The 19,062-nt window shown below is 40.2% G+C and overlaps 1 protein-coding gene and 1 long non-coding RNA gene across 2 annotated transcripts in view; both read left to right on the forward strand.

Annotated features, from left to right (window-relative positions):
- LOC136319150 (uncharacterized) overlaps positions 1 to 19,062 on the forward strand; it is a 348,276-nt gene that overhangs the window by 242,115 nt on the left and 87,099 nt on the right. The window lies entirely within an intron of this gene.
- Positions 1,409 to 17,556, forward strand: LOC136324664 (uncharacterized). The gene is made up of 4 exons (XR_010729127.1): positions 1,409 to 1,493; positions 2,259 to 2,431; positions 15,490 to 15,510; positions 17,528 to 17,556. It is a non-coding gene; the product is annotated as an uncharacterized lncRNA (long non-coding RNA).

A 19,062-nucleotide genomic window follows, 5' to 3' on the forward strand; every position in this document is an offset into this window, starting at 1 on the left:
GATTCAGCAACTGAGCTATTTCAGACCCTGAGGGTAGGCCACAGGGTCATCCTCAGCTAGGAAGTCAACTTACTCAAACTATTTGAGCCACAGCTGTGAGAGGAGAAGAGAGAGGGAGAGAGACAGAAGAGGAAGTGATGGAGAAGGTTGCTTCTCCTGCCCGTTCAGACCAGGAGTCCAACCCAGGACTTCCACATTCCAGCTGATGCTCTACCCCTGAGCTCACCAGCCAAGGCTGAACAAGCTTCTTTAAGAACAAAGAAGTGCATGATGGTGACCCTCAGTCAGGGGTCAAATCCAAGGAACCAGGAGATCAATCAAAAGATTCTTAGGGCCCTGGCCGGTTGGCTCAGCGATAGAGCGTCGGCCTGGAGTGCGGGGTACCCTGGTTCAATTCCCGGCCAGGGCACATAGGAGAAGCGCCCATTTGCTTCTCCACCCCCACCCCTCCTTCCTCTCTGTCTCTCTCTTCCCCTCCCACAGCTGAGGCTCCATTGGAGCAAAGATGGTCCGGGCGCTGGGGATGGCTCCTTGGCCTCTGCCCCAGGTGCTAGAGTGGCTCTGGTCCCGGCAGAGCGACGCCCCCTGGTAGGCAGAGCATCACCCCTGGTGGGCGTGCCGGGTGGATCCCGGTCGGGCGCATGCGGGAGTCTGTCTGACTGTCTCTCCCCATTTCCAGCTTCAGAAAAAATACACACACACACACACACACACAAAAAAGATTCTTAGTAAATTCAGGTTATGATCCATAGGGTTTAGTGTATGTGCTAAGAGGTTAAACTGAGTGGAAGTGACATAACAACCAATGAAAGGTGGTGGCCCTGATTTCCTGCCAGAGCCACTGAGAGAATTCTAACTCCGTGCTGTGGGCATCGAGTGCCCAGTGTCCTGAGAGCAGCCTCTTGAGACTGTGAGCATCTGCACCAGCTCTGTGCACAGACACTCTGAGCACCTGTGGGGCTGAGCTGTCAGAGGAAACAGCTCCCCTCAGCATCCTGGGTGCATTCTCCATAAACTGTACGATGAACAAGTCTAGACTGCAAAACGTGGCAGAGGTAGTTTATACACACAGTCCTTACTCTGAACAAGATGAATACATAGATCTGAGAATGTTTCCTGTAAATCCCTACTGTAGACAATAGTATTAAAAAGAAACAAAAGCAGGCAGAGAGACAACCTTCTTAGAGGTGTGTGTGTGTGTGTGTGTGTTCACATGAGCACAGCACTGATATCTAGATCATACACGTGGCTTTATGGCCAGGTGAGGTCTCTATCACCGTCACAGGAATGAGGGAACAAAGTGCAGTCTGCAGTCCCCAGCTGCTCTCCACATCCGGGAGCTCCTCTCACATCCCTGCTGGGGCCGCGCAGGGAGGAGACCTCCGGCCTCTGAGCGAAGCTTCTAGCTTTCTGTGTTTCAGAAGAGGCTTCACAGGAGAAAGATGTCCTATGACCCTCAGAAACTGATACATTTCTGTTGATGGCTCAACCAGGTAAATCTAAACAGAAAGTTTTATTATGGTGAGGAAGAGCAGTGTGTGTGTGTGTGTGTGTGTGTGTGCAGAACCTAAGATGTCAACAGAAACAATGAAAATTTAACAGAAAAGGGTCTAAATTTAGCATATTTGACCTTCATAATTTGAATATAGTGTTCTAACTTATTTCTCCCTTTAGAAAACCTTAAGGATTTTTCTAGAAAAGCTCTGATCCTCTCTGTCTTAAACACTAGACTGTAATCTTCGTCTCTCTGGTCCTGAGAACGTGTGTGGCTGGATCGCTGTAGGTTCTGGGTCCCCTCTCTGTCCTGTATCATCCCGGCCCCCCTCAGTTCTCTTCCTGTCAGTGGCTTTCACTTTCTGTCGGGTAAGAACACTCTGAGTCTCTTTTCCCTGCGCCCCCTTCTGGAATGTAATCATTTACTCAAACACCATCAGAAATTCACTCAGGCAAACCTTCAAAAGATCCAGAATCTTCCTTCCCCTTACAGCTTCTCACACTGCCCTCAGGAAGGAACTTGGGGATGAGAGCAGGCCTGTGACAGACAGAGCGTTCTCCACTTCCTGGGGAGCTGCTGCCAGGGGAGGTGACCTTGGTCAAAGCCCACCCCTGATCCAGGAGAGAGGCTCCGCCCATCCTAACCCTGTCCTCAGTTCCCCACCGTGGGCCACACCCAGACGCCAGTCTCCCCTGAGTCCTAGAAAGTGATGGAGGTCACTTCTGAGGAAACTGATCTGGGTCTTGATTCTGTTTGCTTGCAGGAAGGAAATGAAAGAAAAGCTGTTTTAATCTACAGAGGAATCAACAAAAAAGTCTTTGTGTTTCTATTTTTGCATTATAACTACTATTTCACCGAAAAATAAGTCAACTGCACTTCTAACCATGGAACGAACACCTTCAAATAATCAAGTTTCTAAGGAGCTCAAAGAAAACGGTAAGTTTAAACATGAGTGAAGTGATGGGCTGGATATTTTGGGCACTGAACGTCTGAAAAGAACCAAGAAGACTTTCTCACAGAGTTATGTGGTGTGTCTGTAAAGAAAGTAGTTTCCACAGAAGGGCTCTCATAATCTCCTTCTAACATCCCATCACTCAGTGTTCACAGCAAACCCGTATTAACCCTGGGAATCAGCATTGGTGAGCACATGAAGTGATAGTTGTCAGAATTTGCCCGGTTACCAAACTCCAATTCAGGAAAATTGTTTAAATAAATGAAAGATACTTAGTTTGTGGAAAAGAAGCCTTTGTAATATGTGCGGATTATTTTAATTTTAAATACATAACAGACTATCAATTTTGATGAGCTGTTTAACTGAATGGGTTAATTAGACAGAATTAGAACTAATCTGTATGAACTGTAAACAGGTCAAATGTGTAAGGTTCTTTTATGGTTGTGACAAAGATGAATGATTAGCCTACCATGACACACCCACTGGGGACACTGGCACAGGAATGATCACTGTGGACAGAGCAGCTGAGGAGATGCCGGGATCAGAGCAGTGGTGGGAATCTGGCTTTAGGGTCATGACTTCCTGCCCCTCTCACTGCCCAGGATAATACTTCTTGGAATAAATGTGCATTCCCGTTCACCCAGCATGACCTCCCTTCAGTTGCTCGCTTTCAGAAATGGGAGCCATCCTGCCCTCACCTGGTCTCCTGCTGGTTTCCACACACAAAAGAAAATATAATGTAGAAATTCAAGATTTTATATCCTCCCTTTCTAATGACAATTAAATTATACTCTCAAGACTAATAAATTCAGCTTCCTTTACTTATATTCAGTTATAATCCTGAACATCCCACCTGGTATAGATCTCTTCAATGTACAGAGCCGGTTCCATGGGACTAGTCAACAGAAACAGTGTGAACAGATGGGGCGTTGACTGTCACTCCCCTGTCACAGTCATGAACCTGACCTTTCATAAATAAATATGTTTGAGAGAACATTCCAGGTGGTCTCTGACACTTCTGCAACATCTCCCTTTTACCTAGTCATTTGAAAACATGTCGTTTATTTTTCTCTTTTTTCTCAAAATAAAAGAGTGATCTCTTGACTATTTTTCAGTTTTGCTTAGTTTCTTTATTACTCTTTCTCATTATCTTCATCATACTAATTGATTTTGAGCTGGACATTTTCAACTGGTCTTAATTTTCAGTGTTTATTTCTATTATATTTACAAAAGATTTCTATTTTTCTTTCAAAAGAACTTAAGAAAAAAATGGTAACTTTTCTCAGACTGACAATCCTTTAGTGAGATATTTCATAGAAAAGATTTCTTTACCTCCCTGGCCAGTTTACTCAGTGGTAGAGCGTCGGCATGGTGTGTGGAAGTACCTGGATCGATTCCCAGCCAGGGCACACAGAAGAAGCACCCATCTGCTTCTCCACCCCCACACCGCTCCCCTTTCTCTCTATCTCCCTCTTTCCCTCCCGCAGCCAAGGCTCCATGAGAACAAAGTTGGCCCGGCCACTGAGGACAGCTCCATGGCCTCCACCTCAAGTGCTAGAATGACTTCGGTTGCGATGGAGCAAGGGCCCAGATGGGTAGAGCATTGCCCCCCTGGTGGGCATGCCAGGTGGATCTCGGTCAGGCACATTGGGGAGTCTGTCTCTCTGCCTCCCCACTTCTCACTTCAGGAAAATACAAAACAAAAAAATAATACTTCTTTTCTTGACTGTTCTCTCATGTTTAATTTATTACACACCCTATCTTTGCTCTTTGTCCATGAATTTTAAATTTTACTATCCATTTTTATTTCTGCCTCATAGAATTCTCCCATGTTCATCTTCCTTCTCATTCTCTACCTCTACTTTTCTCATTGCCCCTCCTTCACTTACTATATATTCTTAGGTTTCTTCTGTCTTCCAGATGAGTCCTATAATTTCACTTAAATGTTGATGAGATAAAGAGAATTGGGTTAAGAAAAATGTGCTTGTTTTCATTCAAAAGTTCTTCTAGAAAACTTCCTTTCACTTGGGTTCTCCAGCATGATCCCCAGATTGTAGTGCCCATTGTACAGATGATAATATTCTAATTTTTTCTCTTTTCTTTTTTTTATTTAGTGAGAGGAGGGGAGGCAGAGAGACAGACTCTCACATGTGCCCTAACACGTATCCACCTGGCAAGACCACTGGGGTGATGCTCTGCCCATCTGGGGCATTGCTCCATTGCTCAACAACTGAGGTGTTCTTAGCATGTGAGGTGCAGGCCATGGAGCCATGCTAAGGAGCCAGGGCCAACTCACTATAATCAAGCCATGGCTGTGGGAGGTGAAGAGAGAGAGAGAGAGAGAGTGAGAGAGGGAGAAATGTGATGAAGCAGATGAGAACTTCTGTGTACCCTAATCGTGAACCAAACCCGGGACATTCACACACTGGGCGACACTTTACCACTGAGCCAACTGGCCAAGGCCAATATTCATATTCTTAAGGGAAGAGATCAGACATCAAATTATCTGATTTATGCTCTTTCTTCTATTGAACTTTTAAACATACTGAGCATACCATAAATCAAGTATAATCTGCAGGCTTGCTATTCTATTTCCCTGAACCATATTCTCATGTGATCCAAAGTATATAAATAATTTTACATAATTGTGCCAGGTTATTTTCTCTTTCTAACCATAGTAATCATTCTTCTTTCATTTGTATTAATTTAATATTAATTTATCGAAACGCTCTTCCTTTGGGATTTTTATTCATATGTTCTTCACTCAAGTCAATCTCGTATCTCTAAGAGGTCAGGCACTATTCCAAGAGAAGTCTACATCACTACTTAGTACTGCACCCCAAAAGTTATTTAACATTTATGTCCCCACATGTAACATGTTATTTTGAAAAATGTAGTGATGATTTCAGAGGAATATATTTTTAAGACATATTCTTTTTCATTTTTAGAAATTAATTTTAACAGTGACATTGATCAATTAGAATACATAATTCAGACAAAACATCACCAAATCAGTTTGACATTTAATTATGTTGTATACCTATCACCTAAAATCAAATGGTCCTCCATCGCCTTTTATTTGTTTTTCTTTATGTCAATCCCTTCCCCTCCTCCTTCTCTTCCATTCCCCTCACCCTGATATCCACTACACTCTTATCTGTGTCCATGAGTCTCAATTTTGAGTCCCACCTATGTATGGAATCATATAGTTCCTAGTTTTTCTGGTTTACTTATTTCACTCAGTATAATGTTATCAAGGTCCACCCATGTTGCTTTAAATTATCCGATGTCATCATTTCTTATGGCTGAGTAGTATTTCAAAGTATATATGTATCAAAGCCTTTTAATCCACTTTTCCACTGATGGACACCTGGGCTGTTTTCAGATCTTCGCTATTGTGAACAATGCTGCCATAAACATGGGGGTGCATTTCTCATTTTGGATCAGTTCTATGGTGTTCTTGGGGTATATGCCTAAAAGCGGGATGGCTGGGTCAAAAGGCAGTTGGATTTTTAGTTTTTTGAGGAATCTCCATACTGTTTTCCACAGTGGCTGCACTAGTCTGTATTCCCACCAACATTGCAGAAGGGTACATTTTCTCCACATTCTCGCCAGCACTTACTCTGTTTCTTTTGTTGATGAGCACCATTTTGACTGGTGTGAGGTGATATCGCATTGTGGTTTTAATTTGCATTTCTCTAATGATTAGTGATGTTGAGCATTTTCTCATATGCCTATTGGCCATCTGTATGTCCTCTTTGGAGAAATGTCTATTCATTTCTTTTGCCCAGTTTTTGATTCAATTGTTTGTCTTCCTGGTGTTGAGAGTTACAAGTTCTTTATAAATTTTGGTTATTAACCCCTTATCAGATGTATTGTCAAATATGTTCTCCCATTGTGTAGTTGGTGTTTTTACTCTGTTCTTATTGTCTTTAGCTGTGCAAAAGCTTTTTGGTTTGATATAGTTCCATTTGTTTATCCTATCTTTTATTTCACTTCCCCTTGGAGATAAATCAGCAAATATATTGCTGCAAGAGATGTCGGAGAGCTTACTGCCCATGTTTTCTTCTAAGATGCTTATGGTTTCATGGCTTTCATTTAAGTCTTTTATCCATTTGAGTTTATTTTTGTGAATGGTGTAAGTTGGCGGTCTAGTTTCATTTTTTTGCAGGTAGTTGTCCAGTTTTCCCAACACCATTTATTAAAGAGGCTGTCTTTACTCTATTGTATGCCCTTACCTCCTTTGTCAAATATCAATTGTCCATAGAGCTGTGGGTTTATTTCCAGGTTCTCCGTTCTGTTCCACTGATCTATATGCCTGTTATTAGGCCCATACCAGGCTGTTCTGAGTACAATGGCCTTGTAGTATAAGTTGATATCAGGAAGTGTGATATCTCACACTTTATTCTTCTTTTTTAAAATTGCTGATGCTATTTATGTTCTTTTTTGGTTCCATATAAATTTTTGGAATATGTGATCTATATCTTTAAAGTATGTCATTGGTATTTTAATTGGTATTGCATTGAATTTATAAATTGCTTTGGGTAATATAAATATTTTAATGATGTTTATTCTTCCTAACCATGAGCACGGTATATGCTTCCACTTGTTGTATCTTCCTTGATTTCTTTTATCAATGTTTTATAATTTTCCGAGTACAAGTCTTTAGTCTCCTTGGTTAAATTTACTCGTAGGTACTTTATTTTTTTGGTTGTAAGAGTGAAGGAGATTGTTTCCTTAATTTCTCTTTCTGACTGTTCAATGTTGGTGTATAAAAATGCTTCTGATTTCTGAGAATTAATTTTATATCCTGCCACTTTGCTGAATTCATTTATCAGATCCAGTAGTTTTTTTTACTGAGACTTTAGGGTTTTCTATATACAATATCATATCATCTGCAAATAATTATAGTTTTACTTCTTCTTTTCCAACTCGAATGCCTTTTATTTCTTTTTCTTGTCTGAATGCTTTGGCTAAGACTTCCAGGACTATGCTGAATAAGAGTGGTGAAAGGGGGCACCCCTGCCTTTTTCCTGATCTTAAGGGGATTGCTTTTAATTTTTGCCCATTTAGTATGATGTTGGCTGTGAGTTTGTTATAGATGGTTTTTATCATGTTGAGCTTTGTTCCCTGTATTCCCACTTTGCTGAGAGTTTTGATCATGAATGGGTGCTGGATTTTATCAAATGCTTTTTCTGCATCTATTGAAATTATCATGTGGTTTCTCTCCTTCCTTTTTTTTAGGTGATGAATCACATTGATTGATTTGTGAATATTGTACCAGCCATGCCTCTCCAGAATAAATCTCACTTGATCATGGTGTATGATTTTTTCCATATATTGTTGGACCCTGTTTGCTAATATTTTGTTGAGGATTGTAGCATCTATATTCATCAGTGATATTGGCCTATAATTTTCTTTATTTGTGATGTCTTTGCCTGGTTTTGGAATCAGAATTATGCTTGGCTCATAAAAGGAGCTTGGAAGTCTTCCTTCCTCTTGAATTTTTTGAAATAGCTTGAGAAGGATAGGAGTTAGTTCTTTGAATATTTAGTAGAATTCACTTGTGAAGCCATCAGGTCCAGGACTTTTCTTTGTTGTAAGTTTTTTTATAACTGTTTCGATCTCATTTGGTATAATCGGTTTGTGTAGGTTTTTTGATTCTTCCAGATTGATTTTTGGGAGATTGTATGTTTCAAGGAATTGGTTCATTTCATTTAGGTTGTCTAGTTTTTTGGCATACAGTTCTTCATAGTATTTTCTTACAATATTTTGTATTTCTGTTGTGTCAGTTGTTATTTCTCTACTCTCATTTCTAATTTTATTTATTTGAGTCTTCTCTCTTTTTTTTCTTGGTGAGTCTAGTTCAAGGTTCATCGATTTTGGTTACCTTTTCAAAGAACTAGCTCCTAGTTTCATTAATTATCTGTATTGTTTATTTAGCCTCTAGGTCATTTATTTCCACTCTGATCTTTATTATTTCCTTTCTTCTACTACCTCTGGGCTTTACTTGCTGTTCTTTTTCTAGTTCTTTTAGATGCAAGGTCAAGTCGTTTATTTGAGCTTTTTCTAGCTTTTTAAGGTATGCCTGTAGTGCTATGAACTTCCCTCTCAGGACTGCTTTTCCTGTGTCCCATAAATTTTGAGTTGATGTATGCTCGTTATCATTTGTTTCTAGGAATATTTTTATTTCTTAATTGATCTCATTGTTAACCCATTCATTATTTAATAACATGCTATTTAGTTTCCAAGTGTTTGAGTATTTTTCAGTTTTTCTGTTGTGGTTGATTTCTCTTTTCATGCCATTGTGATCAGAGAAAGTGCTCGATATGATTTCAATCTTCTTAAATTTATTGATGCCGCTTTTGTGCCCTAACATGTGGTCTATCCTAGAGAATGTACCATGAGCACTTTAAAAGAATGTATATTCTGCTGCTTTAGGGTGAAAGGTTCTGAAGATATCTATTAAATCGAGTTGATCTAGTGTGTCCTTTAAGTCTGCTGATCCTTTGTTAATTTTCTTTCTTGAGGATCTATCTAGTGATGTTACTGGTGTATTGAAATCCTCTACTATTATAATATTGCTGTTGATCTCGCCCTTTATATCCATCAAAGTCTGCTTTATATATTTATATGCTCCTATATTAGGTGCATAGATATATATAATGGTTATATCTTCCTGTTGGATTGCTCCCTTTATCATTATGTAGTGACCTTCTTTATCTCTTACTATATCCTTTGTTTTAAAGTCCATTTTGTCTGATATATGTATTGCTACCCCAGCTTTTTTTTCATTTCCATCGCCGTGAAATATTTTTTTCATCCTTTTATCTTCAGTCTATGTGCATCTTTCTTTTTAAGGTGTGTCTCTTTTAGACAGCATATGTATGGGTTCTGTTTTCTTACCCACGCAGCTACCCTATGTCTTTTGATTGGATCATTTAATCCATTTACATTTAAGGATATTATTGATATGTAGTTGTTTATTGCCATTTTATTCTTTAAAACTGTATTCCTCTTGTGCTATATTATTTTTCCCCTTTGATCTATTTACTACAGGCCCGTTAACATTTCTTTCAGCATTGGTTTGGTTGTAGTGAATTCCTTAAGTTTAATTTTTTGTCTGGAAAGTTTTTTATTTCTCCTTCAATTTTAAATGATAGCCTTGCTGGATAAAGTAGACTTGGTTGTAGGTTCTTGTTCTGCATTACTTTGAATATTTCTTGCCATTCCCTTCTGGCCTCAAGTGTTTCTGTTGAGAAGTCAGATGTTATCCTTATGGGGGCTCCTTTGTAGGTGATAGCCTTTTTTTTCTAGCAGCTTTTAATACTTTCTCTTTACCACTTATCTTTGGTATTTTAATTATGATGGTCTTGGTGTAGATTTCTTTGGGTTTCTGTTTAATGAAGTTCTCTGTGCTTCTTGAACTTGTAAGACATTTTCCTGCTTTAATTTAGGGAAGTTTTTAGCTATGATATGTTTGAACAAAGTCTTTATTCCTTGTTCTTTCTCTTCTTCTTCAGGAACCCCTTTAATGCGGATGTTATTTCTCTTCATGTTTTCACAGAGCTCTCTTAGAGTTTCCTCAGACTTTTTGAGGTTCTTTTCTTTTTTCTGCTCCACTTCCATACATTCATTTATCTTGTCCTCGAACTCACTGATTTGATTCTCAGCTTCATCCATCCTGTTTTTAATTCCTTCCATTGTGTTCTTCATTTCTGATATTGTATTTGTCATTTCTGACTGATTCTATTTTATTATTTTAATGTTATTTTTTATATTTGCTATCTCTTTATTTAGGTGTTCATAATGACCATCTATTGTTGTTCTAAGGTCTTTGAGCATCCTAACAATCGTTATTTTAACTCTGCATCTAGTAATTTGGTTATATCTGACTCATTCAGGTCCTTTTCTGGGGATTTCTCTTGATTCATTTTGTTGCATTTCTCTGCCTTCTCATTTTGTCTGTGTAAAATAAGGTTTTGGCCACTGGAGTCCACTGTGTGTGGCCTTTGTGTTCCCTAGGTGTGGTCTGTCTGCAGGCCTGCCACCCCTTCTGCTGCTGCTGCTTAGGGCATTAGGGTATGGGCATTGCCTGTGCCAGCCCACTGGGGTTGTTGCTGTGGTTTCTGCCTCTTTTTCATGGGAGGGACTGTGATCACGTGCTTGGGTGTACAAGCTTTGGTGGCCTAAGCCTTTGCTCCGCCCCCACGGGTGGTGTTATTCTGGGCCCTGAGGGCAGGGGTGAGCACCTTTGCTCAGTTGCAGGTCTCCACCTGATACTGGGCTTTTGCCTCGTTCCTACAGGAAGAGCCCATTCACGAAATGGCTGCAAGCCTTGGCTCCACTCGCCGGACAGGGCTGCATGCTCATGCTCATTTGTGGGACTCCAGCTGTTCTGGGCTTTCACTCCACCCCTGCAGGAGGAGCTGGCTCCTGTGTCCAGCCACAAGTCTCAGTTCCACAGGTGGGGCATGGATTCGCTCCTGTGCCCTTGCTTAAGTATGGGTCTCCACGCATTCTGGGGCTCATGCCCTTCCCCCGCAGGCTGAATTGCAGACAGTCTGCAGCTGGGCTTGACCACTTTCACACATTCCCTCCTTCCCTCCTCCTCCCCACCCAGGCAAGACCAAGCTCACACCTGGGCCTCAGTTGTGGCCAGCCAGCTTCCGCCCTTGCTGACAGAACCGCGTTTCCCTGTCTCACCACCGCCTGCCCTCGGGTGAGCCCTTAGCCGTGTGGGTGGGGGTGCTGAAGGTCAGACCCTAAGACTCACTACTATAGTCCCAAAAGCTCCCTCCTTCTATGAGACTCTGATCTAAGTACCGCGGGAGAGCTTGTTTGGCTGGTGTCCTGCTTCCTTTTAATGGTATTGCTGTTTCCAGGGGAAATATTCACTTCAGATTTGGGGAGTGACTCAGTCCAGAGGTTAGAATAGCTTTTTCTCAAAGTGTTTCTTCTGCCTGTGCCTCCTAGATTACACTCTCTTCCCGTTGCTCTGGTCCTCTCCTTTCTCCTCATCCCCTGGAGCTCCAGGTGAGTGGTTGTGAGAGAGGTTTTCTGTGCAGTCCCTTCAAGAAGAATCCTGGGTCTGAGAAATCTGTCTCTTTCTCACAAACAGTATACTGGCTTGTTTTGCAGCTAAATACTGTCCATATGCTTCTTCTAGGCTCTGGGGCTGCTGTTTGGGGCTTTGTTCCTGGGGCTCAGGACCCTCCCCTCTCCGCTAAACTCACTTCCTGCCATGCAAGTCTCTCCAGGTTGCCGTTCGCTCTGGGGAGCTGGGCAGCCCTCTCCGCATTTTCGTTTTTCCTACCATTTTCAGTGTGGCTTCTTCAGTGTTCCTTGGTTGAGGAGTCCTCTTAGTTTAGTCCAAAGTTGGTTTTTCCAGATGATGGTTCTTAAAATTAAGTTGTAATCCACTTTGGTTCTGGGAGGTGGGAGTTGGTACATCCGCCTACTCCAGTGCCATCTTGCCGCCTCTCCTCTACAGGCTTTATTCTTGTGCACTGTTTGGTAAGCCACAGTAAACCACATGCATGCCCAGCCCCCACGACTGCACAGTGCACAGAGACACCTGCACTCACCCACTCAGGCTCAGGACTCCTGTGGTCTCAGTCAAAGATGGGAGTCCACTCAAAAGCCTGCAAAAGCCCCATGGAGGTGCCCCTCCCAGGCAGTCCCAGGCCCAAGGACCCTAGCCTGTGTGCACATCCCATGCTGGTGATTGTGCAGCTGGGGACGCACAGAGACACTGACAACAGCCCACACAGATGCCTATCACTGATAATCTCAGGTTAAGCCATCCAGCCTGCACACACGCGCCCACACCAGAGGTGCCAGGTAGAGCCATTCACACACTGCCCATGACCACAGAGCCAAGAATGCACAATGATGCTGGTTCTGGTAATGACTCGGTCAATGCTAACTCCATGGGCACCATACACTGGCGACCTTTGTCTGAGCCTTATGCCTATGCTCGCCCCATGTCTTTGATCTCAGGCAGAGCTGGCGTGTTCTTCCTTCTGCTTGATCATCTACCCTAACCCTGCTACCCTGCTCCTTCCTTCTGCCTCTGACCCTCTGCTTCACTCAGCTTCACATGAAAGCAACTCCTTCCTCAGATCAGTGAGGAGAGCAAAATACCCAGTTTTCCATCTTATTTCCTTCAGAGTAGATTATATATTCAGCCACTTTTTTCTCCCAATCATACCTTTGTCTGGTGTGTTTATATTTCGGGTGCTGCTGAGATATTTTTCTCTGTCTTTAGTTGTTAAATTTGTTGAAATTTCAAGGGGAGATATCAGGAGCACCCCTCATGGCACCATTTCTCTGACATCACTTGCAAGATATATTCCTTATTTATGGAATAGAAAAGACTTTGCCCTGATGTAGAGACAACAATTAGCAGATGTAGGGCTTTTATGGCCTTTTAAGTACAGTGTTTAGAGAACCTGTCTCATACATGTGTGCTTAGATATTTTTTTTCTAGGTTAAGGGAAAGACACCAGAAGGTCCAGTGAGAAACAGAATCTCTGACAGATAATCGTAGTCCTGTCTCTTTCCTGCATTCAGCACCCATGAGTATTAAGATATTCTTCATTCAGGAATGAATTAAAAGAGAAAGTCAAACATACTATGGTTAAGAGTGAGTTCATGGACAAAAACATGGAGGACGCAGCACCCAGACCCCTGACCCTGTGTCACTAGGAGGAGCTGTGTGCCAGTGCTCCTTCCACAGTGTGATGGCCACTCTGCACCATGTCGCTGCTGCAGCAGTCACACTCACTGATGTGTTTAAAAGCATCTAATGACCATACTATATCTAACAAATGGAATAACAGAAACGTGAATATTGCAAATAGACCAAGAATACTTTCAGCCTAGCCTGTGGTGGCCCCGTGGATAGAGAGTGAACCTGGAACACTGAGATTGCCAGTTCGACCCTGGACTTGCCCAGACATGACACCCAGGGCTGCAGCTACAGCTAAAGTGAAACAACTGTCCATCCATATACTGCACTATTGCCTCCCATTTCTTCTCACAGTAATACTAATAAATAAATTCCTTTCTAAAAACAAAACAATTATTTTATAAAGTAAACATTAAAACTAATATTTTTAAATTGTTTTACAAAATTAACTCCAAAATAAATAAATTAACAAGTAAAATAAAAATGCCTGACCTGTGGTGGCGCAATGGATAAAGTGCGGACCTGAAATGCTGAGGTCACCAGTTTGAAACCCTGGGCTTGTCCTCTCAAGGCACATATGGAAGTTGATGTTGCCTGATCCTCTCTCCATCTCTCACCCTTTCTTTTTTTCTCACCTCACTAAAATAAATAAACAAATAAAATTAATTAACTCTATTTTCCACCTTTCTATTTGCTGTGGAATACCTGTGGACAACCGTGAGCTCTGAGCTAGTGTGCAGGTGTGTGATTGTGGGGCCATGTGTTATATGACTTGTGTTTCTGAGTTCATCTGAAACATGGTTGGGTTCATTTTAAATTTGAATTAATCAGTACATTTCAATTCTCTTTGTGGGTTGTTTCCAAGAAATTGGCATTGACCTTCTTTTCCTTTTTCAGAAAAATTTAAAAAGCATTTGGTAAAATTGTTGATATTCTTTACTCTTGATCCACTTAAAAACATCTGGGTTATTTCAGCCTGTGATATTTTAAGCCTTTTTATCCAATGCTGTCCTTTGGCCTGTCTGCTCCTAGGAGTCAACTGTCTCCCCTGGTCCCACCTTCTTGAGACAGGGCTTTTCCTATTTAGAACTTTGCTCATTTCTGTCTCTTACCTGACGTTCCTTCCCGTTCCGTCACTTCTCATTTTACACAGTTATTTTTCTGTAAACATGGGCTGCTTCTGTCTTGCAGTAAATTGTCACAGTTCCATTAAGACATTGGTGAGATGAAGAGTATCAAGCTGACAGATACATGGTTTCTTATATATACATATAAGTATAGGTTTATACTAACATATATATATATGAATTTATATGTTATAGGTTTATATTAACATATATATATATATGAATTTATATGTATGTATTTCTGGAAAATATTCAACTTAAGACCTCTGTAAAGCATTGCATATTTGAGGACCCATTAGTATTCAATTGGTACTTCTCCAAACTCCTGAGAGAATAGACTCTAAGCTTTCTACAAAAAGTGCCTCTGATTATTGCCTTTTCAAACCATGTGTCATGATCAATATGTCATTCACTGGTCAGGTGTGACAGAGTGGGGCATCACTCTTCTGTCCCTGATTATATGACATAGTATGTCCCAAAGTATTTAAATATTTTACATGACTTTTTCTGGCCTTTAAAAATATCTAACTGTGCCATTTTTTTTATTCTTTGACATTATGGTGACACCATAAGCAAATAAACAGTAATTAAAAATAAACAATTTATAGAATAATGAAGTGTCTTGTGGCATGTGGAAAAGTGATACATCTCTGATCTGTACTTTTTATGTGAAGGGTGCAAGAAAAATTATTGAGCACAGTGTTTAAGAAAAAGAAAATTTAACCATTCATGCTTAATATTGTCTTTTTCTAACAAGTACAGTTACGTTTTTCTGCATAAAATTGGTCTTTATGTATATATCTCTTTAATGTACAGAGCAGGTGTCATATGACTAGTGCAAGAAAACTGTTTTGGCTAAATGGGCACCTCTACTGTATGCTTCGCACCGCTGGTTAAGTCCCTGTCTTATCAGTGAATCTGTAATTTAAACTGAAAATGTGATCATCCAGTGACAGGGGAAAGCTTAGGGTTGCACATCCCAGAATTTCTGACTTAACTCCCTCTTCATTTAATTTTCTGACTTAGTAACTTGTGCACAAGGGATATGGGAGGAAAAACAGTATTGACTCCTAAAGATGAAGTTTTTTTAAAACCCACAAATATGGGTCAATGTGTGCTCTATAATGAAGTATGAAGGGTTGGGTCCATTCCTGTTATCTTTCTTAACTGATATTGTGTTTAACATGAAACAAGTTTCTTATTTCTTCAACTTTCTTTTCAGATATGAGTACACTGAGGAGAGGTAAGTACTGATAACCTCTTCCCCGTGTCCTCCCCTCACCTGTTTCTTATTCCCTGTCTTCTCTGTCAGTGATCATCTAGATGCCTTTGTCTCAGTGTCTTGGCCATTTAACCCTGATTAGTCATCTTCATTTGTTCTTTTCACTTCTCCCATTGTTACCCCAGCATTTACCTTGCTGTTGCAATCAAGGAGACAGAACCATTCTGTCAGATGAATTTTATGAAAAAGATATCTGGAAATATAGATACTTTTAAAGTTTCTGAGTATAAGTTTTCTCCAAGGAAAGTAAGTTCATTTGATTCAGAAACTCCCTCACTGTCATTTCTTTCCCATCATCTGATTCACTCAGCTTCATTCAGGCATGAGTTAAAAAAGACACTCAGATACAATAACATTGAGAGCTAATAGCTGGACAAGAATTTTGTGAATAGATGCACATATAAAACATAATTCTGTATTGACCTATGAGAGCAGTCTTTCAGTAACTGTTGTACAGTGATTGTAGGAACTTTGTACAATGAAGGTACAGCAGTTAGAATGAAACACATACATATATATGCATATATATATATATAATGTGTATATAAATATATACATACACATACACACACACACACATACACACATTCAAAGACCATTTTAAATATGACACATATCTCATAGTGGTCCACATAGAGTTAATAGGGATCAAGAATAATTTTATTTTAAAATATCAGAATAAATATTTTAAAATTTTTACATAATTCAATAAATATACTTTGTTAAACTATTTAAAATAGTTTTTTATCATTTTACTGAATTTATTGGGGTGATCTTGGTTAATAAAAGTTTGCAGGTGGCAAATGCAGAATTTCATCACATCTTTTCTGTACGTGGTAGTGTGTCCCCACCCCAGTCACATATCTGTCTGTCTCCCTTTTATTTATTTTAAACCTTTATGTCCCTACATATCACATGGTAGTTTTTAAATTGCAGTGATCACTTCAGTGGGATGGATTTTCAAGGTATATTCTTTATTCATGGAATAGATGAGACTTGTCCACATTGCAGAAACAACATTAGCAGATGTTCACTTTAGCTGGATCTTATTTACACTGTTTAGAAAACCTGTCTCATGTATGTGTGCTTGGATTTAATTTCAAGGTTAAGTGAAAGGCACAGTAAAATCAGTGAGAAACAGTATATCTGTCAGAGAATCTCAGTTTATTCTCTCTCCTAAATTAGGCAGCCATGAGTATTTAGATATTCTTCATTCAGGATCAGATAAAACAGATACTCATATAGTGTGTGGTTAAAAATCAACCCGTGGACAAAGCATGGAGAACGCAGCCCCCAGACCCCTGACCCTGTGTCACTGGGAGGAGCTGTGTGTCAGTGCTCCTTCCACAGTGTGGTGGCTACTATGCACAATGTCGCTGCCACAGCAGTGACACTCACTGATGTCTTTAAAGTATCCAATGATCATACTAAGCAAACAAACAGAATAAAGAGAGTAACAGAAACATGAATATTTCAAATAGACCAAGAATATTTTCAGCCTAGCCTGAAGTGATCCCATGGGATAGAGCGTGGACCTGGAACAACGAGGTGGTCAGTTTGACCCTGGACTTGCCCAGACACGGCACACAGGGCAGCAGCTACAGCTACAGTGAAGCAGCTATGAGTCCACACACTTCCCTCCCACCTCTCACCCCTTCTTTATGTAATGTTAACAAATAAAAAATTATTTTAAAATTTTTAATTACACAACAAAATTTATATTTTAATAATTTTATATTATTTTATTAAAGTAACTCCCTTTCCACCTCTTTACTTACTGTAGAACACCAGTGGATAGTAGTGAGCTCTGAGCCTGTGTGTAGGTGTGTGTTTGGGGGAACGTGTGTGATTTGACATGTGTTTGTGTCTTCATCTAAAATTAACCTAATTTTAAATTTTAATTTAACAGTAAACTTCAATTGTCTGTTGGTTGTCTCCCATAAAATTAACATTGACCTCTTTTTTTTCTTTTTTTCAGGACATGTTAAAGAAAAAATAGGTAAAATTACTGATATTCCTTTACTTTTGATCCCCTTGAAATCTTCTGATATATTTCTCTCCTTGACCTTCCGGCCTGTTTATCCAAATGTCCACTGTTGGTCTGTCCTTCTCCTGGATGTCCAGTGTCCTTAACCCCTGTCTGAGACAGAATTTCTTCCATTGTAGCTCTGTCTGTATTCTATTTCTTACCATCCATCCTTTCTCATTCCTCCGTTTGTCAATTTACACAGTTATTTCCCCGTAGACAGTGGCTGCTCTGTCTTGCAGTAAATTGTCACAGTTCTATTAAGACATTGGTGAGGTGAAGTGGTGACGGATACATGATTCTTAATATACACATATATTATTGGTTTATATTAATGAGTAAATATATGAATGATTATGTAAGTATTTCCAGAAAATATTCAAAGTTACCACCTCTATGAAGTATCCAAGTTTAAGGGCCGATTATTACGCAATTAATACTTCCCAAACCCTTCAGAAAAAATGACTCCAAACCTTCAGAATTCAGTGTCTCTGTCCATTGTCTCCTCAAAGCCTGTGTCATGATGAATACCTTGTATCACTCACTGGTCAGATGTGAGAGAGTGGGGCGTCCCTCTTCCACTGTCTTTGGTCATATGACCCAGGTGTTCCAAGGTCTCTAAATAATCTACATAATTTTTTCTGGACTTGAAAAATATCCAACCATGCCCATTTTGGGGTGAGGCATTCGACAATTAAATTTAACAGGGTGACCCTGGTCAACTAGAGTGCATACACTTAGAGAAAACATCTCCACATCATTTGAACCATGTCCGTTTTTATTCTTCAGCTTTATTGTTGAAACCAGCACCAAATGACAGCAGCACTTAACATTAAACAACTTACAGAACAGTGAAGTGTCTTAGGGCATGTGGAAAAGTGATACATCTCTGATCTGCACCTTTTATATGAAGGGTATGAGAAAATAATTGACTATGATGTCTCATAAAAAAGAAAATTAATCATTCAAAGCTTTATATTGTTTTCTCCTAATCCTGGTTACAGTCATATTTTTTCCTTATGAATGATCATTAGGAATACATCCCTCCAATATATAGAGCAGGTGTCGTGTGACTAGTATAGCAAAACCAGTTTTGTCAAGATATGTGTCTCTCCTGTTCACTCCTCATCGCTGGTGAAGTCCCTAGCTCCTGTGTGAATACATGTGTTTTTATCTGAAAAAAGTTGATAGTCCAGTAACAGGGAACACTTAGTGTTGCACATCCCAGCATTTCTGACCTAACGCCCTCATCGCTCTATTTCCTGATCTGGTTTCTTGTGCAAAAGGCACAGGGGAGGTGAAGCATTATTACCTCCCATGAGTGACGTGTCCTTTGGAATCTCGTTGTTACTACTTTTGTAAATATGTGTCAATGTGTGCGCCAGAGTGAACTACAAAAGGGATTCAATTTCTCTTCCTCTTCATCCAAGATAGTCTGATTTCACTTGGAATGATTTGTTCATTTCTTCCTTTTCCCTTTCACCTGA

This window comes from Saccopteryx bilineata, chromosome 1 (genome assembly GCF_036850765.1).
Source record: "Saccopteryx bilineata isolate mSacBil1 chromosome 1, mSacBil1_pri_phased_curated, whole genome shotgun sequence".
NCBI classification, from domain to species: Eukaryota; Metazoa; Chordata; class Mammalia; order Chiroptera; family Emballonuridae; genus Saccopteryx; species Saccopteryx bilineata.